Genomic DNA, 27039 nt, shown 5'->3' on the forward strand with positions numbered 1-27039 from the left:
ACTGATCTATGAGTATTTGCACGTAAGCACTTACTTTTTTCCCATTTTCCAGCTGTTTAGAATTTATATAAATCCATCTTCTATTCTCTATTTTTTAATGTTACTGAAAATTACTTAGAGATTTCCTGCAATATAGCATTGCATACATATAAATTCATTTTTAGCCCTTTCTACTCATAAGCAACAGTATATATAATGCAAAGGTATACAAACACCCCATAGAACAGTTTTGAAAAGCCCAGCACTTGGGCATGGTGCCTGAATTAAAGAACACACACTAACCAGTGCTGCTGGTCAAACAGAACATAAGGGAAACATCCCATAGAGCCAAGCTAAGATCGAAAAATGCACCAAAAAGAGGTAATTACCAAATATATATACATTGGAATAATACACACACACACACACACAGGCTATAACACATACAACTTTTTCTTTTAAAATATAAATTATTTCAGAATTCATAATATTAGCATAATAACAGCTACATCTCCTGAATACACACCTTCCCCCCTCATTCTCCCCAATAGAGCTAACTTTGACAGATTGATATTCTGGGCCTTTAGCATCTCAAAAGTTCTAAAGTGCATTCAAGGTCATCTTTAATATGAATGGGGCCCTGGGCAATCTTCTTCATACGGGCCCCCACAAAATGTCATTATATATGAATTATGTAGCTATCAAAACATCTATATATAGAATTCTGCAGTTACCACAATTAGTATCTTCCATTATCTCATATTAGCTCCCATTATCTCACCTTAGCACCTATTATTTTCCTCCAATAATCTCTCCTTAGTCCTAAATATCTCTCTGCAATCACCAATTATTTCTCCCCAGTGATTCTTTTCCCCAATTTACATAGTTACTTAGGCTGAAAAAAAGACATGCGTCCATCAAGTTCAGCGTTTCTCACATTTTGCTGTTAATCCAAAAGAAGGCAAAAAACAAAAAACACAAAACAGTTTGAAGCACTTACAATTTTGTAACAAAACAGAAAAGAAATTCCTTTTTGACCGCAAAATGAAAGTCAAATTTATCTTTGGATCAAGAATCAATTCCTTTTTTTTAGAGCCTCTATGCCAGAAATAGGCAACATTGGGCACCCCAGATGTTGTGGACTACATCCCCCATAATGCTCTTACACACATAATGCTGGCAAAGCATCATGGGAGGTGTAGTCCAAACCATCTGCAGTGCCGAAGGTTGCCTATGCCTGCTTCTATGCCCTAATCCATAAGAAGAAGTTATGGTGAACTTTTAAAATATTTCCAAAGTAGTTTAATGAGCAAACACAGGCACAAAATGTTAAGTTTAGACTTTTTCTATGATTTTACAAACACCATGATTTTACCTTAGGAAACATGTATCTAGACTGTTTCATTCATTTTATTTATCACATTATACAGAGTTTTATTATGCCATCAGTACATATCATTTTAAATGTAATTCTATGATCTTGTAATTTTGACGCAGTTATTGTTTACACATCACAGACTCTGCCAAATACTAAATCTATTCAATGACTGGGCCATTATTTTAATAAACATGTTTGCCATTACTATTAATTGGCTAATCTTAAGTGTGTTTATAAAATCTCTTCCTGGCATCTCCCATCTTATGACAATGATGCAAACATCTAAGTAATTTACAAATGTAAATGAGAAAACGTTAAGGGATAGGTAAATCACTGCAGACACTTGGTTTCCAAAGCGAAAGGTTAGGCAGATGAATTATTACCATTCTGAACAGCCTATAATGGCCAGTCTGCATTGTGATGACATCATAGTGAATTAAAGCTTTGACATTACCTTCAAGAGTCAGTCGTATTACAAGGGGATGAAGCAGGGTTCTCTCAACATATTAGAAGGATGTTAAATCTTAGAATTGTCCTGGAACTGAAGCGTTGATACATTATCATAGATAAACAATAAAAAGAGTTGTAAAGGGAACAATTCTTTTTATAGGCTCATTATGACCCGTGTGGTTTACGTCTAACACTAAATCACACTTATGATTATAAGTAGCTACCTTTGTAGCTATTATTTAATGTTAATATTTTTCTTCCAACATACCAGCGATGGCGAACCTATGGCACGCATGCCACAGCTGGCACGCCGAGCCCTCTCTGTGGGCGCACAGCCATAGGTCACCGGATTGCTACTCGGGGCCGGCGCAGCTTATTGGGGCACCGCTGGCGCCGGTCGGCAGCCCTAGGCCCCACAGGCAGCAATGCAGAGTAGGGACCTGCCTGCCCAAAACGGCAGGCGGCTACTCTGCTTTCGTATCGTTGGTGGGTGAGTGCTGGGAGACAGTATTTTACATAAATCAGGCACCGCCGCCTGATTGACGTCACTTCCTGTCTCCCGGCAGCATCAACAGAGGAAGCAGTGCTGGAACAGCAGGTAAGTCAGTTCTCCCCCGCGCCCACACCCCCTCACATCAGCAGGAAGAAATTGGATCCACCAGGTATGGAGCCTGGGTGGACTTCAAGACGCACCAAAAAAAGAAAAATAAACATTATTTATGTGCTGGGAGGGAGAGGGGAATATACAGGGGGAGGGGGTATATGCTGGGGGGGGAGAAGAGGAGAATCTGGGGGAGAGGAGATGCTGGGGGGAGAGAAGAGGAGAATCTGGGGGAGAGGAGGAGGAGATGCTGGGGGAGAGGAGGAGATGCTGGGGGGAGAAGGGGAGAGGAAGAGGAGAATCTAGGGCAGAGAAGAGGAGAATCTGGGGGAGAGTAGGAGGAGATGCTGGCGTGAAAGGAGGAGGAGATTCTGGGGGAGAGGAGGAGATGCTGGGGGGAGAAGGGGAGAGGAAGAGGAGAATCTGGGGCAGAGAAGAGGAGAATCTGGGGGAGAGGACGAGCAGAATCTGGGGGATAGTAGGAGGAGATGCTGGGGGGGAGAGGTGGAGGAGGAAATGCTGGGAGGGAGAAGGGGAGAGGAGGAGGAGATGCTGGGGGAGAAGAGGAGGAGGAGATGCTGGGGCAGAAGGGGAGAGGAGGAGGAGATGCTGGGGAGAGGAGGAGATGCTGGGAGAGAGAAGGGGAGAGGAGGAGATGCTGGGAGGGAGAAGGGGAGAGGAGGAGGAGAATATGCTGGGGGAGAAGGGGAGAGAAGGAGGAGAAGCTGGGGGGGAAGGGGAGAGGAGGAGAAGGATATGCTGGGGGAGAAGGGGAGAGGAGGAGGAGGAGATGCTGGGGGAGAGAAGAGGAGAATTAGTTCGGACAACTGTATGTTGCCTTTTTCTAAACGTAAACCTCAGTATTCAGGTTTAATTGCCGTGTTGGCACTTTGAGGAAAAAAATTGGCATATATTGCGGTTTGGGCACTCGGGCTCAAAAAAGTTTGCCATCACAATATACCATTACAGAATTCCTATCATACTTTACCCAAGTAATTCTCCTTTTACCTTTATTCTAATGTAATCATATACATTTTTTCATGTAATTATCTTTTCACCCACCTACTCATCATCATTCGCAGTTTATTTATATTCCACTTTATGTCCTTATCTATACCTTTTCTTCATCAACACGTTGGCCAATTTATTGCAATCAATCCCATCTTCCAATGTCATAACGTCACAATTATACCTTTCATCTTTCACATTTCCTGGGAGCCGACTGCTGTCAAGTACAACATCTTCCAAAATTGATACTTTGGTCTCAATGAACATCATTACAAGTGATAAGAATATCCTGGAGTTGTGTTGTGGCATACAGCAGATATAACACATGATTGATGCCCTACAATATTGACAATATCGATGAGGTACCATACAATGACCAGAAACCTTTTCTGTCTATATAACAGAGCACTAGACATTTTCTTCTTCATTATACAAGTAACACTTTGTACACTCACCAACATTTATAGTGAAACCAATTAACATAATCCTGCTGTACATATTCAAATTGCTGCTAAATTCTACATGTTGCTACATTAATTCTTTCATTGATCTTAACAGCCTGAATTCCCAAATATAAAAAGGATCCCTTTCTGCTTTTGATTTCACTAACTAGATGTTCATGGGGTTTTCAACTCAAAGCAATCAGGTCACTATTAGAATTTTTATGTTGTCAGAGAACCACGGTCAATAAGAGAGAAATGACATTAGGGTTTCTCAATGTATTTCATAAGGATTAGATATTTGTTTCCTTGTCTTAAAATCAATGGTGTGATCAAGGTGAATATTCTGTAATGAAAACATATTTTGAACTGATTGTTTGGCAAAGGGTAAAGGTGAAAGAAAATCTTGTTTCAACTTTAAACGATTTCTTCTTCTTGACCTCGTCTAGACTTTAACGTAGCTGTATTTCAGGACAATCTTTGTTTCGATATTGCTTATGTCAGCAGTAAAAGTAAAAATAAAACTCTAAAAAGAAAAATACAAATAAAAGTTATGGAGTACATACAGAAAGCTTACACAAATTAATTAAAACAACCTGTTTAAAGTGTTTCAGAGGGTGAGAAAGCTTATGCATGGACACCCCATGAACCCTTTTGCAAGTGTAGCCTCTTAACTTATAGAGCAAGCACAGACAACCTTTGGCACTCCAGATATTTTGGACTACACCTCCCATGATGCTTTGCCTGCATTATGGGTGTAAGAGCTTGATGGGGGATGTGGTCCACAACATCTGAAGTGCCGAAGGTTGTCTACCCCTGTTATAGAGGATAGTGGCAAGGCAACATTTTTCAGGTTACGGCTCAGGCCATGGGTCAAAATATCCACTCGCCCACAAGCCATTGGCCAGCCCTGATGAATTTGGACTTTCAGTGGCAAGTAACTCCAAGGCCTGTTTAGTAGCGTAGGTATTACTAACATGATAGCATACACAAGGCTCTGCCTCAGATTATATGCTCCTTTTGTATGTAACCCATTCCTAATTAGTGGTTCATAGAGCCAAAACACTAGAAGACAATGTTGCACAAGCCTTTTTCCTTTTTTTTTGTGCATGAAGTACAGAGACCCCTTTGATGCCTTGATAGGCAAATTGATAGGCACAATGATATAGAAACATTGGTATGGCATGAGAAATAGTAGCATATGTTTGTTGTAATCTTATCAAGCTAGTCAGTCATGTCTACAACCAGGATCTGGTCAAGGGCTGTGTCAGAGCTAGAAAATGGAACAAACATGAAGAGTGTGCTATATATAAACAAGAATTATAGTCAAAAGAACAAAATATAAGTGGAGCTCTGAAGTACCTGTACAAACGAATGCGTAGTATATGTTGATAGAATTGCTATTACAATAATCTGTAAATGATAGACAACCAAAACATTTATTGAGTAAGGTATAAAAATTCAATATAAAATAACATAAAAGATTTCAATGAATCAAAGTTACATAAAATATGTCATAAAATTAGTCCAAAACGAGTTTCGCCAATGATTGGCTTCCTCAGTTGGTGCATATGCCCTGCTGTATCCTTCTCCTCTTTTATATGGCCTTGATTTGTAAATTGCCGGCATCTGCGAGGTCGGAAGTTCGTCCCGTGGAACGCACATGTTGCTGGTCTGAACGCACGTACGTGCGTCGGTCATGTGACTCGGCTTCTTACTTCCTGCTTCCTTTCTCATCGTGGAACGCAATGTATGTGTTCCACTTCGTTCTAATAAGTTCTATCGTCCATTGAGTCTCTGACATTAATAGTAAAGCAGTCCTCACATTAAAGGACGAAGAAAGGAACAATAAATAGAGACATAATTAGGCACAATACTAAATATATAATAACTTGCTTTGTACTATATAATAAACATCATGTTGTAAAATTTACTTATTGTTTAGGAAAACCTAAAGGTGCAAAATAGCAGCATGAAGTGGAACTTAACCCATTCACATGTGGTTTCACTCTAATACATTGTAAGAAGATGGTGGAAAATAGTATAAAAAGGTGGAGAGGGTGGTGTGAAGCAAATACAATTATTAGTAAGATACTTTATAGAAATCTAAAATTTTTTTTTATATAAAACCTGTATATAAAATTTCTATAAAAAATGACATAACTCAAAATCTACATTTAATCCATGAGGAACTAGAGTGTTAAAATTATATATCAATGTAATTTCCTCAATCCCAATTTGTTTTAGGAAATCTCCACCTCTCCATTTTCTCTTAACTAGTTTAAGTGCACAAAATGTGAGACCCTGTGGATTTTGGTTATGATACTGTTTGAAGTGCTGAGGAACACTATGTGTTTCTACTACCTTTTTAATATTTCTTTCATGTTCAGAAATTCTGACATGCAGACATCTGATCGTCCTCCCTATATACATCTTGTTCCATGGGCATATTAGGAGGTAGATGATGTTTTTAGAAAAGCATGTCAGTTGGTCTCTTATAGCGAAGTCTTTATTGGTAATTTCCTTGGTGTTTTTAATATTTATTTTCTGCTATTTGTTTCCCTACATGCCAAACATGTTCCACACCGTAGAAGCCTTTACTTCTTATAAAGAGATTTTCATTACTATTAGAGGGGTTTTTTAGACTACTATTTGCTAAAAAAATTTTTTATATTTTTACACCCCCTATGTACTATTTTAGGTCTTGATGGTAGAACTTCTTTAAGGATTGGGTCATCTTGTAACAGGTGCCAATATTTGTTGATGGCATACCGTACTTTTTTATTCTTAGCAAAGAAATTGCAAATAAAAGGGATGTTAAACTTATTATTTTCTATATCCTGTGTTTTCTTTTTTTTATAGGTAAGTAAATCGCTTCTTTCAAGTCATTTTATTTCTTCTATACTTGCTTGAAGGTCCTTCTTCTCATATCCTTTTTCAAAAAAATGGCCTTTAATCACTTGTGTTTGTTTTAAAAAATCTTTTTCCTGTGTACAGTTTCTTTTCAGCCTCATAAATTGGCTCTTGGGTGCATTTGTGAGCCACGGGGTATAGTGACAACTTGTTTAGTCTATATACCCGCTACAATCTACCTCTTTAAAGTAATTTCTAGTATGAATCTTCCCATCTTCTATAAAAATGTTTACATCTAAAAAATTAATGCCTGTTTTGCTTTGAGTGGAGGTGAGGTTAATCCCCCAGTCGTTACAATTAAGAAAACTTAAAAAGTCCTTAAGACTTGTTCTGTCTCCTTTCCAAATAAAAAATATATCGTCAATGTAGCGGCGATAGGTGACCAAGTTCAGAACAAAATGGCTATGTAAAATAAACATCTCTTCCCAGTACGCCATAAATAAATTAGTGTAACTTATTAGAATGAAGTGGAACGCATACATTGCGTTCCACGAAGAGAAAGGAAGCAGAAAGTAAGAAGCCGAGTCACATGACCGACGCACGTACGTGCGTTCCAACCAGCTACATGTGCGTTCCACGGACTTCCAACCTCACAGATGCCGGCAATTTACAAATCAAGGCCATATAAAAGAGGAGAAGGATACAGCAGGACATATACACCAACTGAGGAAGCCAATCATTGGCGAAACGCATTTTGAACTCATTTTATGACATATTTTATGTTACTTTGATTCATTGAAATCTTTTATGTTATTTTATATTGAATTTTTATACCTTACTCAATAAATTTTGTCTCAACTACTTTTGGAGCTTCCCTATCCATACTTCAACTCTATTATTGGGAGTAGAGGAGACCAGGAGGAGACAAAGAAAGGGTAGTGGATCCCCCTCAAAAGATCCCAAGGCATTTACCACTAGAGCCAGGTGACCTCTTGGCTCTATATTTGTGAGTTGCCAATTTACATTGTTTTATTATTCATATTCTGCAACAAATATCTGCACTATGATTTGGTTGTCTATCATTTACAGATTATTGTAATAGCAATTCTATCAACATATACTATGCATTCGTTTGTACAGGTACTTCAGAGCTCCACTTATATTTTGTTCTTTTGCCTGTGTTATATTGTGAAGGTTAAGGGAATCCTCCACTTAAGTGTAGAGCCTGATCTCACCTTACTGCATTAGTGTGCACTTTCCTTTTTTTATATACAAAGAATTATAGTCAAGCTAGAATTACAGGCGGTAGCCACTGGGACCAAACTCATCACAAAGTAATATAACAGACAGCATGATACAAGATAGCATCTACCAAACTGTAGGGGCGAAGGGTCTAGTCATTAGGTTGTCATGCTGGGGGGAGCAGGAAGTCAGTCAATCCCTCTAGTCGGTAAGCATAAAAACATAATTAAAATATAATAAATCAAATTGCGATGGAACAAAAGGAGGTAAGTAAGTGAAACAGCGTCCGCTTCAATCAGGAATGATTCAGATCTAGAGTAGTAGACCTGATGGGAAAGTCAACCGACTCCCAGTGTTGGGAAGCTCAGAGTAGCCACGGTAAAGTCCTGTATAGAGCTTATGCAGTCTGGGAGGTGCAGGTGATGATCGGCATATCCACACCAGAACACTCTTCCGGCCCAGGCCTGTGTGAGGACCTACATCAAGAGTCCATGGACTCTGGACTCCTGGGGACCAATTCCTTTCCACATCCAGGGTAAGTGAAGTATTTAGTTGGTGTAATCTGCCGGCGGCGTGGGATCCTCCACATACCTGGGCGATGCAGTGAGGCAGTGCCTTGGGTGGGTCCGGCCTAGGAAGGTGAGTGACAGTGTTGGGAGACATGATGGTGACAGGAACACCTTGAGGGATCTTAATTTTCTCCTGCAGCTCACTTTCCACTCCTCCTGGTGCTGTGGCAGTCCCACTCGGTGATGTGCCTGGATTGTCTCCCAGAAGATCAGAATATTTCATCTAGGTGAAGCAGAATGCTTGCCGCTTGGTTATGGGGAGGCTCGCGAGGTGGGCTCAGGCCTTGTCCGGCTGATAGAAGAGAGGCCGTCATCTTATGCGCAGATCCCTGCTGTGTGCTGCAAGGGAGTGCAGGATTAGGGAAAAAAATTGTCCCGGGAATTTTTTATTACAGCAGCCCACTAAGATGGAGGCAGGGCAGAGAGGGTGTGTTTTGTCATCACCAATGACAAGCACACCTCCTCTCAAAGTGAGCATGTTGGTTCAATGCTCTTCTAGGGCAGACCTTGCGCAGAGCTCTACTGAAGAGCTCTGGCATGAAAAAAAAGCCCTGTATTTGTTCTTCATAGTGCAAGCAAATTTAATAACATGCTTGCGCTGTGTTTTCTTGCAACTTTTCTCTGGTGTCTCTATAAATGGGATACTAGGAGACAAAAGGTCAGGGAAAGAGTATTGTGCATGTGTTTGGAGCCTGCTTGTGGCATTGTGTGTGTATAGAGTGGGCTGTTTGTGGTGTGCTATTGTGTAACAAGGTCAGTTTTAGTTGTGTTTGTGGTGTAATGTAATGCATGTGTGGCAAGGGGCTGTAGAGAGTGTGTGTATAGTGTGTTTGTGAGGGGTGCAGTATGTGTGTGTTAGGGATGCAGTGTGTGTGTGTGAGGGGTAAAGTGTGTGTGTGAGAGGGGTGCAGTGTGTGTGATGGATGCTGTGAGTGTGAGGGGTGAAATGTGTGTGTGGAGGGGTAATGTGTGTATGTGAGGATAATGTGTGTGTGAGGATAATGTGTGTATGTGAGGATAATGTGTGTGTGTGTGAGGGTAATGTGTGTGTGAGAGGGAGCTGTGTGTGTGTGAATGAGGGTGATGTGTGTGAGAGTGTTGTGTGTGTGTGAGGGTAATGTGTGTGTGAGAGTGTTGTGTGTGACGGTGATGTGTATGAGAGTGATGTGTGTGAGGGTGATGTGTGTGAGAGTGTTGTGTGTGAGGGTAATGTGTGTGTGTGTGAGAGTGCTGTGTGAGTGTGAGGGTAATGTGTGTGAGAGAGTGTTGTGTGTGAGGCTTATGTGTGTGAGGCTTATGTGTGTGAGAGTGATGTGTGTGAGAGTGATGTGTGTGAGGTTGCTGTGTGTGGGGCTGATGTGTGTGAGGCTGATGTGTGTGAGGCTGATGTGTGTGAGGCTGATGTGTGTGAAAGTGATGTGTGTGAGAGCGCTGTGTGTGAGAATGTTGTGTGTGATGGTGATGTGTGTGAGAGTGTTGTGTGTGAGAGTGATATGTGTGACGGTGATGTGTGTGAGAGTGTTGTGTGTGAGAGTGCTGTGTGTGAGGATGATGTGTGTAAGAGTGATGTGTGTGACGGTGATGTGTGTGAGAGTGTTGTGTGTGAGAGTGTTGTGTGTGAGAGTGCTGTGTGTGAGGGTGATGTGTGTAAGAGTGCTGTGTGTAAGAGTGCTGTGTGTGAGAGTGCTGTGTGTGAGAGTGCTGTGTGTGAGGATGATGTGTGTAAGAGTGATGTGTGTGATAGTGATGTGTGTGAGGCAATATATCCCCCCTCCCTTTTTACCTTTAGCCTGGAAGGGGGTGGACCATGCTGCCATCCCTGGTGGCGCTAGTGGTGAGTGAACTTCAGCCTGTGGGGATAGAGTTTACTCTCGCGAGATCGGGGGTGTTGCCATGGCAGAGCTCCTCTCCCTCCCCAGCTGCATGTCTGTGCAAGTGGGCCGGTGAGGGGGATCTTTGATCTCCCCACCGGCCCATCATAGAATACTGCAGGCCCGGTGCTCGGGTAGGGCGGGCCCTGCATGGACCGGCCGGCTGGGTCCTGTGACCTGCCCTGCCGGCCTCGGCCCACCGAGCATTTGGATGGTGTGCCCGATGGCCAGTTCAGGCCTGTGCACAGGTTACAGAGCAGGAGTCCAGGAAGATCCACCACCTCTCCCCAGTTCTGTCTATAGTAGGCCGCAGCTGGGCGCCTTGGGTCTCCAGCTAAATGCCGCTTCAAATGGGATGTCGATGTGCACAGAAGTGTTCCCCCAGTTTGTGAGGTAGCTGGGGTGAGATGTAGCTGCTTAATAACTGGGGTAAATAGCCCAAAATTAGCCCAGGATTTGGGAGCTCAGGCACCACACGTCTGCTTTGCTCTGTGGCTAGACTCCGTCCCCCACAAGCCTAACATTTTTATTATCACACCAGCAGAGCATGTCATTCAAAAAATATTTAGAAATACAAAAAATGGGATTATCCTTATAGAACTAAAATTTTTAACTAAAATTTTAAACCTACTGGATGTAACTTTTTGTGTATTTTCCCCTAATACATGATTTACTGCTGTGTATGTTTTATATTTCATGTTGGTGTTTGGGTCTCATTCTATATAACTTTTACAAATTGGGAAGCACTTACAAACACTGGTTGGTATTTGCTGTTGCTGACATTTATTATGATGCAGTTACATATAGAACTGCTGTCAAGTAACAAGTGACCGTCAAACCATGCATTATGATACTACAGCAGTGAGGATATCATGCAACACTGTTACGTCTTGTTTGGGCTATGCCTTTGTATTGTTACTCCAATATCTTTCAATCACTTCTGTAAATCTGGCAACTGAACTGAATGCCACTCGTGAAATCATTTTCCTGTTTGCTAATTTTCAAAGAGAGATGGTTCCTGAATGTGTGGTATATAATTTTTTTTTTCAAATGTAAAAGCCCTTGTAGGTTTCCCAGGGGTGATATAATATTTCAATAGAGCAATGTTGCTTTTCCTCAAATTGTAACTTTAAAACAATTTGGTTTAGTTTGCCTTTTCCCTTTTTGCAGTTAAAAATAAATATGTATTTTGTATTTGTACACAAAGCTTGACTTACGGTAAAGGGAAACCACACTCTCACGAAACCCTATGCACTGGAAGACTTAAATATACAAAACAATTATTAAATGAGCCTGACGTAATCTGTTTGATTTCTTGTTTAAAGGAACACTCCAGGCACCATTAAAATAACTACTGCAGGTCACTGGAGTAATTGTGGTGCCAGGACAGCTCAAACAGTTTGGCTTCTTACTTGGGGTCCACCAGATCCTGCGCCATGTCTCCACTTCCATCCCCTTAGAGCTGAAAGATTCTTAGGAGGAATTTCCGATAACTCTAATCAGATAAGCCCTTAATGGAGGAGAAAAAAAAAATATCAGAATGATAGCTGCACGTTGCCCAATAAATAGAAATGCACTAATTCACAAGTCAACAGCTGAAAAGAATACTGCTATGCCTATTACAACTTCAGATCGTTCAAGTTGTTATGTGAGCAGGAGTACAAGGTTCTGTCTTACCTAAACCAGTTTCCAATGATCTCCTGTCAGGAGAGATAATGGAAGCTCGTAGCAGAAGCTTATGATTCTCACATCTGCCTGAGATTAGGCAGATCTCACGAAAGTAGTCAAAATGTACCTAACCAGTTTAACTACTTACCTTGGGGAGAGAGGAGAACCAGGACCAGGTAGTATGGTGCTTGAAGTGTTCCTTCAAGTAGGTTTAGAGGGGAAAAAAAACATTTGGACCACAATGTTAGCAGAGAAGTAGTATGAAGTCAAACATGATGAACTGTAATATGTAATAGGGAGAAAAGCTAACAATGATATTTACTAAAGTGAGAATCCAAAATGGAAACATTCTCTAAGCCCTGTATGCTTCCAGTTTGGCTAATTTAGCTTTAAATCTTAAATTCACTTTGAATTCTCACTATAATGAATAATTCAGTAAATGGTTAGCTGACAGCCTCTCCTAAAGAAATTAATTTAAAGTAATTTTTTAGGTCTACAAACCAACAGAGATGTTGGTCAAAGGACAAAAGAACCGTGGAATGAAGGTCATTGGCAGAACAGATGGTTCGTAACTGAGCATATTTGCTGAATATTAAATGTAGATAGAGTACAGTTGTAGAGGACTTTGTAGATGAATGCATGGGTTTTAATTTCATCCATAATTATACAGGATGTCACTTAAAAGAATGATAATGGAAATAAATGTGAGAAGAGAGATAGGCAAGAGTCTTCTGCTCTAGATTGAAAGAGTAAATGGCTAGCCAAGGTTTTAAAATAGAAGATGCAAGATTGAGAACCAATAGATGTGAGGTGTGAAAGAGAGGGTACAGTACAAAATAACACCATGACAGTCAGCATGAGAGGCTGAGTTGAGTAAAAGGAAATTTGGGTTTGAAAAGTTTGAGTCCAAAAATACAGCCATGCCTCTGTTACTAACCACAAAGATGCAGTTGTAGATGTAATGCAAAAGGGAAGTAAAGTAGAAGACTAGTGTATTTAAGTGTCACCAGCATATATGTGGCTCCAGAATTTTGAGGAATGTATTATATATCCAAGAGAGCTAGCCTGACAAATGGGACAACAAGCAAAGCCCAGAACAGAGCCTGGCTGTGCTTTACAAGGTAGCAGCAAGGAGGAGGTGGCAGAAAAGGTAAGAAATAGAGGACTATCAGAAGACCAATGTTCAAAGGGGAAGTGGATGTTCCACCATAACAGGAGAATGATAAGTACAAATTAAAAAGGAGCAGTGGAGTTAGCAGTGTTTAAGCCATTGACTTAAAGCAGGTTCAAATGACTGCCTGTTGTAGAGACCAAATGGAATGGGGGCCAAGTAGAGAGTCGGAATTGTAAAAACTTAATTAGTTGAGTATCAATAATTTATTCAAGAAGCTTGGTGTAGCAGAAGTTTGGATGGACATTAAAGAAAGATGTTGGGTTGAAAGAGAGTTAATTGTATGTTTGAAGGTAGATCTGAAGATAATGCAATAATGTGTGACATTAATCAAAGGGGTGTAATGTGAAAGTTGTTGCAAAGGTCTAAAAAGTGGGGTGATAAAAACAGAAACCAAAGAAATCCACAGGTATATTTCATTGGTGATTACTCCACTTTTAGAACTTTGCATCACTTTTCAGTTCTTGGCTCTGAGAAATATCCTCTGTTGACTTTATCTCTAGTTAGATTGTTATCAGGTTTCTTCCACTGCTTGCTCTAGAGCAGAGATGGAACATGTATCTTGTCAATTTAATGTAATCAGTATTGTCCCTGATAACAGCAAAGTAGTAAAGGAATCATGTCTTTATACACTATATACAGAACAAGGTTGTCTGTATTGAGCTGTAGACCTTGCACAGCAGGTACGAAGTAAGCTCGTCAACTGACTAACAGACGATCTTGTTACACAGTAGGTGTTATCAGCATGAAATTAGAGTTTGTGAAAGTTTCTACAATTTCCCTTGCAAAACAGTTTTGCCTTGTTGTTGGTGTGGTGTCTATTAGTTTCCTGTTGTATTTATAAGATCAGCAATAAGACATCGACTGCAAAGCCAGCTTTTATTCCAGAAGATTCATTGTAACTTTGATGTTTCATGGATTTTCTACCAGTAACACAATTTCCACACCTGGTAAGGAAACACTGGATCAGCTCTTTAGTAGTTGCAAAGTCTATACAATATAGACTTTATGTAGAAAACTCATCATTCCATGGTTTATTTATACTTCCGTCATTTTGTAGTGGAAACACAGTAAAGATAAGATCACTAAAAGATGATCACTGCATTCTCACTATAAAATATATTGCTTAGCAACTCAAAAACTTGCCATGCAGGTGAAATTTCCATTTTACTATAATTATGTCTGTTAACGGTTTGCTAACTTTAAAAAATGTTTGGTGCTCTTGGATTTTTTGCAAGTTTTTCACTTTTCCAGATTTCATATGTTTTATATCCTGTCCACAAGGCTCCAAAATGATCAAGCCTCTCCAAATTACTTTGCTCCTTGTACAAGTTCAGCAGAATTTTTCATTTGTAAAAAATGTGCCTAAACTTACTGGCGTAAGCGGCTTTTGTTTTACGTTCTTTATGTCGAATATTGAATTAGTTATGTAGATAACATTATGCATCATTATAATACTTAGCTTGTCGGTTAATTAAGGAAGTACTGGAGGCTCAAGACGGCAAATAGGTTTTCTACCAACATATTTGATGATGACTTGGTAAGACTAAAAGGTGATGGTGAACCACCAGCAAAAGTAGCTATAGTTACCTAGTTATCTAGGTTGAACAAAGACAAAAATCCATCAAGTTTAACCTTGAAATCCATTCTTTTATACAGTTGATCCAAAAGAAGACAAAAAAAAACAATTGTAGCCTTTCCAATTATGCCACAAAACAGAGGAAAAATAATTATCGACTCCATAATGGCAGTCAGATATCTCCTTGATTATTATTTTAAAATAGCTATAGAATCTGATGAGGCTCTTTCAGCAGATAATTCAACATCTTTATTGTTCTTACTGTAAAGAACCATTACCTCTGCTGTAAGGAAAATCATCTTTCTTCCAGTCACTATTAAAGTTGGTGCCACAAGCTATTCACAAATAGACAAGGTGGCAACAGAGATGTAATTTATTTGAACAAATAGCTTGGAGTCCATTTCAGGAGAACCCACTAATATGCCCAATCGGAAAATATGAAAAGTAATTTCTGCTCATGGACTGATTTAGTGAGATATTATGTCAGTTATTATGTCAGTTTTAACCATCCCATTCTCTGAAATAGGGTTTTATTAATCAATGCAGTGATTCACTAGAATTTTCAGTGACCAATAGACCTCTCCAGGCTCCTTTCCATTTGCTCACCTAATGACTAGTAGGTAAGTTGCATAATAAAGAGCTGGATAAGTTGAATAGTAGGTGAGTTGCATAATAAGGAGCAGGATGTTTTTTTTGTTTTTTTTGGGGGGGGTGTTTTTTTTTTTAAATGGGGATGACCTATAGAAATTGCATTTTAAAGCAAGAAAAAGTTTTAGTTTATTTGAGTTTTAGTTAAAAAGTTTCCTTATGATACAAATAGATATAATTCCTTTTAGAAAGTCGCAGGAGTACTAGGAGGGGCTAGTGCAATCAGAGATAACAGACTCTTTTGAGGTGTGCTTTTCACTGATTGTGGACTGTGATTTCTTGTTGTTTGTTGCTATTTCCTATATTTTCACTTGATTTTATTTTTTGAGTAAATTGGATCTATTATTATTATTCAAGTCTCCTTATTGATTCTGTAGAGGAAGGAGTTTCAGAATTGGAAATTACATGAGAGCAGTTTTACTATTGACAGGCCAACATAGCCAGAGTGTGAGTGACCCATTACCTCTGTCATTCATTTCCTGTGTGATAAAACAGTATTATGCTATGTGAGCTTTTCTGCCATCAGAAATTTCCTGTAAATAAGTATATCTCACTGTGTTGGTGGTTATTACTGCGCACCCTGATTTTTGTATTGTTTGTTCAATCAGAGAAAAAGCTATATAGCAAAAAAAGATTCAAAGTGAAATGGACAGAGTGGCAACCTGTATAATGTATAAAGGTTCTATGGAAAGACAATACAATGCCAACTAAATGTGAAGTCTCTAAAAAGAAATTAATATTTCCCCGAACATAGACAAGTAATTTCCCCGAACATTGACAAGTGCTCCAAAGCAGGGAATCCGTTAACTCCTCACTTACCAGCCAATTCGTTCTACGACCGGGATGTAGGAACGGAACCCGGTCGGTAAGTGAGGAGTGTCTGTAAATAATTATACTCCTGAGTGCAAGTAACAAATGCTGGTACAGAAATAAATTGCCGTCAAATAATATTTTTGGGAGGTCAAAAAAAGGACAGAGAAAATGTAAGAACTGGCAAAAAAGTTAGCATTTTGTTGCTATTTCCTATGAACACACTTTCATCTACTGGAGGCACCAGTTTGACCCAAGTCAATGATGTTATCCTTGATTTGTTTAAATCATAGCACGTACCATAGTCCTTCCTTGTCCTTTGTAGCTCCAAAGTCACCAAATTTAAGTGAGTTAAATACAAAAGGCCACAGGCAAAAATATCCAAGCTGTGACTGTACCTGAGTTGCATATTTTATCCAAATAAACAATTTAAACTTCAGTTTTGCATTCATATTTAATTTTCCAAAATTTCTGAGTTTTGTAAATAGGCCTGAATGGGCTGTGTGTGATCTTGGTATTAACCTGGCCTGTTCTATATTCATCTAGTCCTCTGGTTCCCTGAGTTGACATATTTATCCAATATCTAGTTTTTCTGATGTTCCTGACCTCAGCTACCATTGTCACTATGAATACCTGTTTATAGCTTATTTTATTTTACCTAATCAGACATAGTCCATCTAGACCACCCAGCCCCCTTCCTCCCTTACTCCTACATTTTATTTTCTCATCTGTGGCATCTGATCCTCATCTGCTCTGACAATAAACCACATCTACCCCTTACATGTGTCATTGTGTGGAATTTCCAATACGCACATCATGTTTCCCATATCTGCATAAATAAATTAAGGTAAATTCAAGTTATATAAAGTTCTGACATTTTAATAAAAATTATTCTCTGTTACGGTTTTCCAGAAACAAAAAGCAAAGCATCATGGGACAATCACATCACGAGAGACTGGTCTTCCATTGTAAAGTCAATTCACATAATATTCAGCTACATCATGTCCATTAGCAGAATATATATGAGTTAAGCTGACTCAACTCATCAAAGCGTAACACACCAGGGTACCTCAGATCAGGCACTTTGATTTAAGGATCAAAGAAATGTGTAACTTTTCATAGTCAGAATCAATCATTTCCAGATATACAGCAGCAGACTCGATATACCATCTCATATGGTCATAGTAATAACACACGCACTGCTCGATCTATAACATTTATATAGACGTATACTTATACCACTATCTTCAATCATATAACAGATCAACAGGTGAACAATGAAAGCTCATATGTTATTCTACAGAACATATTTATGAGCTTGAAAAGAACCCACAGCTATCTACAATATCTAGCCATCTACCATCCATTCACGCATCCCTCGTCCATCCGTCCATTTATCCATCCTTCGGTATAACTCCTATAATGCTTTGCAAGCCAATGACAACGCATCATGGAAGCTGTAGTTTTAAAACATCTGGGGATCTACCTTTGGGCACCCCTGATCTACACAATCTACACTCAATGTGGCCCTTGTGCACATCATCTATAACTCATTCTGGGATTCTAGCTGAATTATTAAGGTTTGAAACAGAGCATTCGTAGGATAAAACTAAGCAATAATTCTAGATTGCATGAAAACAGCCACGCGAGCAAGCTGCACATTGTTTAACATTTCATATTATATCATGACAACAAATGAATTATTAACTTTAAAGAGAGGCTTGTATGTTAAAAAGAGAATAAAACTTTAACGTGTAACACATTGTGCAGGGAAAATTAGACATATTTAAGAATTTAACAAGGCTCACAGAAAATTGATGCAAGATTCTAAAGGAGAAGCGATCACCATGGAAACAACAGATATAAACAGGAACATTCATTTGGTATTAATTTTGATGGCTTGAATGCTAGAACAGTGCACTACGTTTCTGTTAGCGATATTCTTATAAATTCATTCTCCCTCTAACTGCTGGGTTACACAACCAAATATTTCAGGGATTTTGTTTCTGGTATAGTTTAACTCTAAATTAGGTTATTAATTATTAACTTAAAATAGTTTATATCACTAAAAGTGTAATTTGCCTGGGGCCACAAAGATATATAATTAAGTAGCTGAACATGGTTCAGTTATTGTTGTTTTGCAGATTCAGGGAGATACACTGTCAGGGTTATTTTAAAAAAACACCTGAAATTTGGCCAAATGGACAAAGTCCGTTGAAAATGACCAAATTCTGACCGTAATAGCAATTCTCATACTTACTAAAGCAAAAACGGTAGGAATTTGGTCGGCCCGATCAAATCAGCAGAAATCGCTCCTATGCATCCAGTGTCCATAGTAAAATCAGTGCTTTCGCATCCAAATCAAAGAATAGGACTTGAAAGATTCACAAAGCACTTGCCACATTAAAAAAGTTGAATAAATAAATGAAAATCCTATGACGGTAATAAGACCCCTATATTACTATAAGGGGGTATTAAAACTTCCCTTCGCCCCCTTCTGTCATAATGCAGCTGGGGGCATATCTACTAAACTTTTAAAACTGGCTATTGCTGCCCCACCACGAGAAAGGCCCCTATTCAGACGAGGCCTCTTAAATAATAGGGGGTCGTGGGGGGTTGAGGGCATAGTCCACGATTGGGTATTATGTGGGGGACTTTAAAACAAATAATGGGTGTGGACAGATCATCCGCGTCCAGCGGTTCGGGGCTATTTTATAGAAGAAAAGAGGGGGACATCCCAATGTCCCCTCCTATCACCAACTGTGATCAGAGGGTGGGGAATATTATAATATAAGGGGGGAATCTCTTTTGCCCTTCGGCCCCAACCCAGTGTAACATGTGGTGGCGCTAATTATAATATTCTTGGGGGAGGACCTAATGTCACTTCTCTCGAGACTTATCTGTCAGAGCGCTCTGATTGGTTGGCTCACAAACTAACTGATCATAGCCTTCTCACAGCTGTTGCATAGCGTGATACATTTTTCCACGTGTTGCAATAGCTGGCATAGGGTGGGAAAGTATTTTTAAGGGATTTCTCTGCTATGAAAGCTCAGTTTGCAGCGATATAACAAGCAGCATTTCCTGTACACAACCACAGTCCATTCTGGATTACACATTACGCAGTTACTGCCAGGGGGACACATTTTTTTAATTTTAGCAACAGGAGCCCCGTGAGCGTGAGTGTCTAGGACCCTTAATGCTAATAGACCAGATGGGTGGTTCTTAAAACTACCAGCCTCTTCATGACTGCTGAACAAGAAGCATCACGGGCAGCAGGGAGATACTGGGTAATTGCTCACCTAAAGGACTGATGTCTCTGAGTGCTGGCGCCCTCCCTTGGTACCTCTAAGTACTGCTACCTGGTACCTTATTTTCCACTCTATGCAGCAATAGGTGGTGGCAAAGGAAACAGACTGCCGTTACTGTTTATATTGAAAGATACATCTTATCAGAGAAAAAGCTGTATTGTGTTAAAAAAAGAATAACCTTTTAAAAATTAACAGGGTTATCCTCTAAAGTGAGAATTCATAGTGAATTCAAAGTGACTTTCACATTTAAGGTCAGAAGAGAAAAACCATAAACATTCTCTAAGTTAGCACTGCTTCTAGCTACTCTGGCCTTAAATTTGAAATCCACTTTGAATTCTCATGTTAGTAAATAACCTTGTAAAGAGACAGGATTCTGACAGCCAGTCCTGGATAGTCAGTTTAGGCTTAAAAACATCCATGTGTTTTTGTTTCATGTTTAGATATGTATCAACCAAGTTGCCCTAAGACCTGATCATTCTTAGGATATCAATCATCTTATTCAAAGATTTCAGTTCGTATGCGTTTTCACTTGCAGGTGAAATACATGTTAAAGGCTACATTTTCCAACTGGCAGCCGAAGAAGCTAAAAGGTTAAAATAGATTAAAAGGACACTATAAAAACCCAAACCACTTCAGCTCATTGAAGTGGTTTGGGTGCAGTGACCCTGTCCCCCTTAACCCTGCAATGGTAATTATTGCAATGTCTGATAATCTGCAATAATTACATTGCAGGAGTAAGACTGTCCCTAGAGACGTCCCTGGTCGCCTGAGGCTGGACGTCCTCACCCTGTGAATAAGGACAAGCAACATCAGTAAAATCCCCATAGGAAGCATTGCAGCAATAATGAGGGACATCGGGTATTTTTTAACCCTTATAGTGCGGGGGTGAGGGGGGGGGGTATAATTCTAAAAACGCTTCCAGTTCAGCTACTTTGGACTTAAATCTGAAATTATTTTCCAATCTGACCATTCTTACTTTAGTGAATAACTCTTATAGTGTGATAAAGTAGAGCAAGAGTTAGGTCCTCAGCAAGTACAGCTTCCATTATGCTTTTTCTGTCAAATTTCATGGTTGTAACATCAGCTGATCTACATCTTGTCCACTCCTGGGGTTTTCATCTGTTTGCCAGGGGGTTCAGGAACCCCAAATTACCTCTCAGATGGCCTTGTGTAATTTGGATGAAGTACATTCTCTCTCAATTCATGTCCCGACATTTGTCAAATTAGACACTTTTTTATTTTGTTAAGAAACCAGTGTTTAACGAAATCAAATAAAATTGATTAAAACAAAAATCCTATCAGTTATGAATAGGGCTTTTATCCATTTGAAGACCCTGTAATTATGGTATAGGGGAGGGGGGTTACTTATTGAACAGTGACTTGCAGTGACTTGAACACCTAGTTCTTCACCTCAGTTTGGTTCCTATACCCTGAATTTTGAAAATCAGTTTTTAGTTCCCCAAATCACTGATTAGCAAATAAAACCTTACTGATTTTCATCTTTCACAGGTGAGAATAAACCATAGCTCTGATAAGCAATCATAAGCATGTGGCTAGCCAAGACTCAACTGAGAATTATGGGAATTGTAGTCCTGATAAGCAATCATAAGCATGTGGCTAGCCAAGACTCAACTGAGAATTATGGGAATTGTAGTTCTGATAAGCACTCATAAGCATGTGGCTAGCCAAGACCCAACTGAGAATTATGGGAATTGTAGTTCTGATAAGCACTCATAAGCATGTGGCTAGCCAAGACCGAAATGAGAATTATGGGAAATGTAGTTCTGATAAGCACTCATGAGCATGTGGCTAGCCAAGACCCTAACTGAGAATTATGGGAATTGTAGTTCAGTAAAAGACAGCATTTCTTCTGAAATAAATAAAATGGCTTTTTGTTTCTTAATAAGAATTTTTTGTAATGTCAAAATATTATATTTATAAGCTATACAAATAAAAGAAATTATAGAGCTGATGCTCCGGACTTCTTTTCAACCTCTGCCTCTAATTGCACTGGCTGTGATTTGTTTCGAATATCCTCTGGGTGATAGTTAAGGAAACAGATGCCGGGACTGGTTGTCCCATTTTCCTGGGAGGAGATGTGACTCACATGTTACTTTTGATTCTCTTTGTACATCCACATGCAAAGGGTGTTGATGTTGTTAGAATGAACTGGAATTGTTTCCTGGTTTCCCTTCTGGCTGCCTTTTTCCTCTTGGCTCTGCCGTCATCGAAGCTAGCTTGTTGTGATCCACTCACCGGCATTTTGTCACTGGAAAAAAGATACATATCTAGAATATTTTCCTCCGAAACTATTACAGTCCGTCGTTATTGAGGAAAGGTCCCCGCTGTTTAATTTTACTGCACAAATAAGTCAGGCATTTTGCCCGATCTATTTGGCTCAACATTTTAGAATAAAGGATTGCCTTTAAAAGCAATGTATGCTTTTTCCAGGAGGTCAATATATCTTTAGGAGAGTCTGTTTATGAAAAAAGTATTATAACATGTAAAATGCATAGCCTTGTTTTCTTCAGTAACAATAACAAGTTCTATTCATTAAACAATTTAAGCTGCGTGGGGTTCAGATATAATAGGATGCCCACATGTTAGAGGAGCTGAGAGGTCTGCACTCTTACAAACTCATTATTAATCGAGGAAGTAAGAATCACGTGCCCTCAGTATAACAAATCTCTCTATTCTTCTCCCTTTACAGGGAGGAGATTTATCAGTGTTATGTTCTGATAATTGGAGCAAAGATGCAGAGATGGGGCAATCACCATGGAAACCAGTGGAGCCAGTAGGCATATTCACTTTTGCACCAATTTTTGGAAAAGACTAATTTTTGCTAGATCTCCTCAATCGTATCATAGATTGACAGCACCAGCTTCACATGCTGTATGCGTATTCCTTCAAATAGTAGAAGCCCAGGGGAAACAGGGAAGAACAAACTGAGCAATTATGGTGCAGCCCCCACAAGGTCACAAGGCCTCCATTCACACCCTGAAATTAACTTAATATGGGTAATATGTCACCCTCAACAGGAAGAGCCTCAAAAAAATATTTCTGCATAGCGAGGAGACCCCTTCTGTCTCAGCTTATCAATATGTCCTTAGTCCACTCCAAACATTTTATTTAGTGTAAAGGTATGCAATAACAGACAGTAATTCATTACTTTTTTGTGTTTTTTTTTGTTTTCAGATAGTGTAAAAAAATGGACACACAAGCAACTTTATAGGTCCGCTAGTGCTTGTCAAAATTTTGACCTTCCGTATCATACCCACCACCAAGGAAAAAATAAAAATTAAGGGTATTTTCAAATCTAACCTATATCCTACTGTTTTACAGTAACCAGACAGAACTTGTGCAACAATAAAGATCAAGGGGTACAGGTGTGAAAATGGTGAGCAGTGAGTGTGAGCCTGCATGCCTTTGGAGGGCCAATAATGATTAGAAAATATACAAATATGACTTCTGGTTCCTCATCTGCAGCCAAACCTATGTTTATAATAAGCTGATTTACGCAGAAACCAATACTGTCACAGCATTGCCAAACACAACAATATTAACTGAATTAATGTATTGTTTTTTCAGATAATTTCCAGTTACCAAGCTCTGTAATTGTGACGGCTGAGATTTCGCTGTGAGCTTAGCTCTGACGGATGGGAAGGTTTGATTTCCCAAGGAAACGTGCTGCTCCTTTGAAGAAGGTGTTGGCAATGTGACTGTAATGTGATCAGGCTGTAAATACCCTTTAAAAGGCACTGTAAATTCTTCTCATAGAATAAAAATCGCCTACATAGTGAGAATAGCTCTTCAAAAAAATTCTTCAACTCGGTTATAGCCACGGCTTCGATTTTTTTGCCTGAATTTCGTAATCCTGCTTTTATTATCCCAGAATTCACTGTTTATTGAATAACTCATTTTATTTATTTTTTTTCCTATCTCCAGCTCCCTCTCACTTTTCTCTTTATCCTGTATGTTTGAGCAGATTCTAAATTCATGAAAGGCAATATAATCGCATGTGAAAAACCTGACTTTTTCCAGCAGAAATCGTGACGGAGACATGTATTCCCTTATGTTTCAGTCTTTTTTGGGGGGCTTTTTTTGCTTTGTGGAATCACATTGCAAGTCATAAGCCATACATTCCTGCACAGAATTTGCAGACGGCTGTCTGCTTGTGCAAGACCAGTTCGCTGCCACTCTGTGCGGTGTGCGAAGTGATCACAGAGCATGGGTTGCCATGGATACCAGTAAATGGAGCAGCTGTCCTTTACATCCCAGAGCCATGCGATGGAAAGTCTGCTCCTTTTAATTAACATAACTTGCAATAAAGTGAACGTCCTCCATTAGTAACTCTTAATTAACAGAACTTGTTTAAAAAGGGAATTGTTCACTAAACGGTGATCTGTGGTGAGTGGAAAAAAATGCGTAAATTACGTTTAAAAAAAACGTATTTGTGAAGCGTCAATCTAAAATATGAGCGTTGAAAGAAATTACAATTCACTATTTGGTGAATTAAAGTTTAAATAGCATATTCACTAAACATTGAACTGTAGTGAGTTAAACATTAAGTTCCAGAATATCATCCAGAATCGATGAGCTGAAAAAACTCAAATTCAACAAATTTTCCAGTCCTTTTTAGCTTAGATTTTACAATTCAATTTTCAATCCAACAAACATCACTATTTAGGAAATAAACCCTCTGGATTTTGTTTTCCCTTTATCTGAGAGTGTGAAACTGCCCCTTTCTGATGTTCTTTGAATACAACTCCCATAATTCTATATCAGGCATATGTTAGCGATGCATCATGAGCATGGAAGTCCAACAGCATCTGGAGGATGCCAGTGCTAGGCCAGGCACTGGAAGCATAGGAGTTTATTGCGGCAAATTAATAAAAAATGAGTGATTCTGTAAATGTGTGTAAATGACAGTTAAATGTCAGTAATCTTCATAAAATGCACGTGTGCGGGTTACGCCAGGTTGCTTTTAAAAGCATTGAAGAACTGCTTGTTGTTTTTTTTTTCCTGTTAACCCTTTAACTGGCTGGTGTGCTTCACAGAATGACATGCATTTTGACACTCAAAGGGTTAAATATAAATTATGTTTACGTATATAAATATATACGTATGTGTGTATGTATTTATACATGTAATGCATTCTGATATATTTTAGGTAATATTTATATTCAAAATACAGACATAGACATCCTCCTCTCTGTATCACCGATGACCTCTATAATAAAAGGCAACCCAACAAAAACATTATTATTTCCCAACAGCTGCATTCAGGACGTGTTCGGATGGAACGTCTGGATCTTTGAATAAATGGTTAAACAGCAGTTACATTGACCGAACAGGAAATCATGTCTTCTAAATGCATGATGTAGCATTAAAAACAGACAAACAGTGACACCTACAGGCAGGAAATATATCCCCTCTGCTTGTTTCCAGCCATTTTGAGGAATATAAAATCTCATTCACTGTGTGGCCACATGCATCTCATTATCTGGGTGGATCACAGATTGGCAGCTTCGGAAAGGCACAGATTGGCTGAGAACAACTGATTGTCTCCACACTGTTCCTATCCTATGGGTTTAGTCAGAGAATCGGGCAAAAATCACTAGGAAATTGCAAATTTAAGGCCACACTTGAGCTGGAATAGTTAGTGAAAATGTTCTAATTTACCTATTATGGCCTTCTATTTGCAATTTCTGTCCATTCTCCACAATTACTGATTTAGAGACAGAATCCCTTACAGCGTTTCTCTCTTTCCATTTAGAATTGCTAATTAATTTTTTTTAGCACTTGATAATTGATTAATAAAATAAAAGTCTACATTTTGCATTATCAATGGGTCTGAGGAAGGGGCAGTCACTGGGCCTTTGTCAATTTCCATTAAAATTGTTTAACAAAGAATTAAGGGCCGCACCAGAGAATCTTCCTCAAATAACCAGCACACTAACCTGCAGTGGTTTTTGTCCCTCACAGTGTTGCCTTAATAGCAGCAGTAGGCGAACCTTTGAACTAACAGGCTATTAAACGGTTACTTACTCCAACCATCCTAATCACTACTGCCGCTTTTCAAGGTGAATTTAAAATCTAAGGCCATGGTAGCCAAACTGAAGGCCTTTGAAATGTTTCCAGTTGGGTTATTTATTATTATTATTATTATTTTATTATTTAAATAGCGCCATCAGATTCTGTAGCGCTGTACAATGGGTGGACTAACAGACATGTAATTGTAACCAGACAACTGGACGTACAGGAACAGAGAGGTGGAGGGCCCTGCTCAATGAGCTTACATATTTTAACCTTAAATTTGACTTTCACTTTAAATTCACCTTGAATTGTCACTGTAGTAAATAACTCTGTGAATGTTTTACTTGTTTGTTTGTTTTTTACCCAAACATGCATCCTTAAATAGTCAGGTACGTCAATGATTTCTACCCTTTGTCCCTAAAATATTAATCAGTTTAATTTATTTTCCTATCTTCTTGTTTCCAGATACTTTTTTCATGGTAGGTTGAATGTAAATACCATTCAGGAACAATTACTGAAAGTATCTCCAAAGTGGAAGATGTTTGTAAGATAACTAAGCTTTCACCATTAAGATAACATTATTATGTCTGGTTCTTGTACATGTGGCTTCAGACGTAGGTGTAAATAACTCCTGTCTGGCTACCAGGACTTCAACGTCCATTGACTCTGTTCCACACACTTCACAGAGGATCCCCTCCGTATGGTTGAATGCATTAAGATAAACCCTTGAGATTTACTGCAGCTTTGACAAGTTTAGTCTAAATCCATTCCTTGAGAGGAAGGGGAGATGATAAGGCAGTGATGTGACTGCCTGACACCGCTGCAGCCTGCATCACAAAGAGATGATAATAAAGTTATGTGATGGCCTAAGCCCAATTAGTGTATCACAATAAAAAAAAAATATATACGTTTCAAACAATATGTGTACGGCAGTGAGTTGAAGATTGTTTCATATTTTGTTTGTTTGTGAGTTGAAGATTGTTTCCTATTTTGTTTTTTTTGTAAATATTTGTTTATTGCGGTATTTTACAAAGCCAAAGGATGTATAATGGTAAGAACAGAGCGCGCATGCTCCAAGAAAAATCTATGTACCTGTCACATAAACAGAAATTATGAGACTAACATGTCTTGATGATTTTAAAACAGACTTTAGTACTGTAACTCGAAATAGTAGGTGTATGAGGATTCAGCTATAGACTCCAGTTATCGTGATACTTAAGATAGGGGTCTGGATATGAGCATATCCCTTTCGGGGAATAGGCATCTAAGTGTGTCTTGAACAAAGAAGAGCAAATTCAAGGTACAGGTAAGACGCGGTCAGTAGGAGTAAAGAAAGTAGAAAGAAGGAGAGAAGAAAGGTGTCCCACAATCGCCCCTTCCATTCTGTAGATCACTCAATTCCTGCCCTCTGTCACAGAAGGCGACGAT

This window comes from Pelobates fuscus, chromosome 8, assembly GCF_036172605.1.
Source record: "Pelobates fuscus isolate aPelFus1 chromosome 8, aPelFus1.pri, whole genome shotgun sequence".
NCBI lineage: Eukaryota > Metazoa > Chordata > Amphibia > Anura > Pelobatidae > Pelobates > Pelobates fuscus.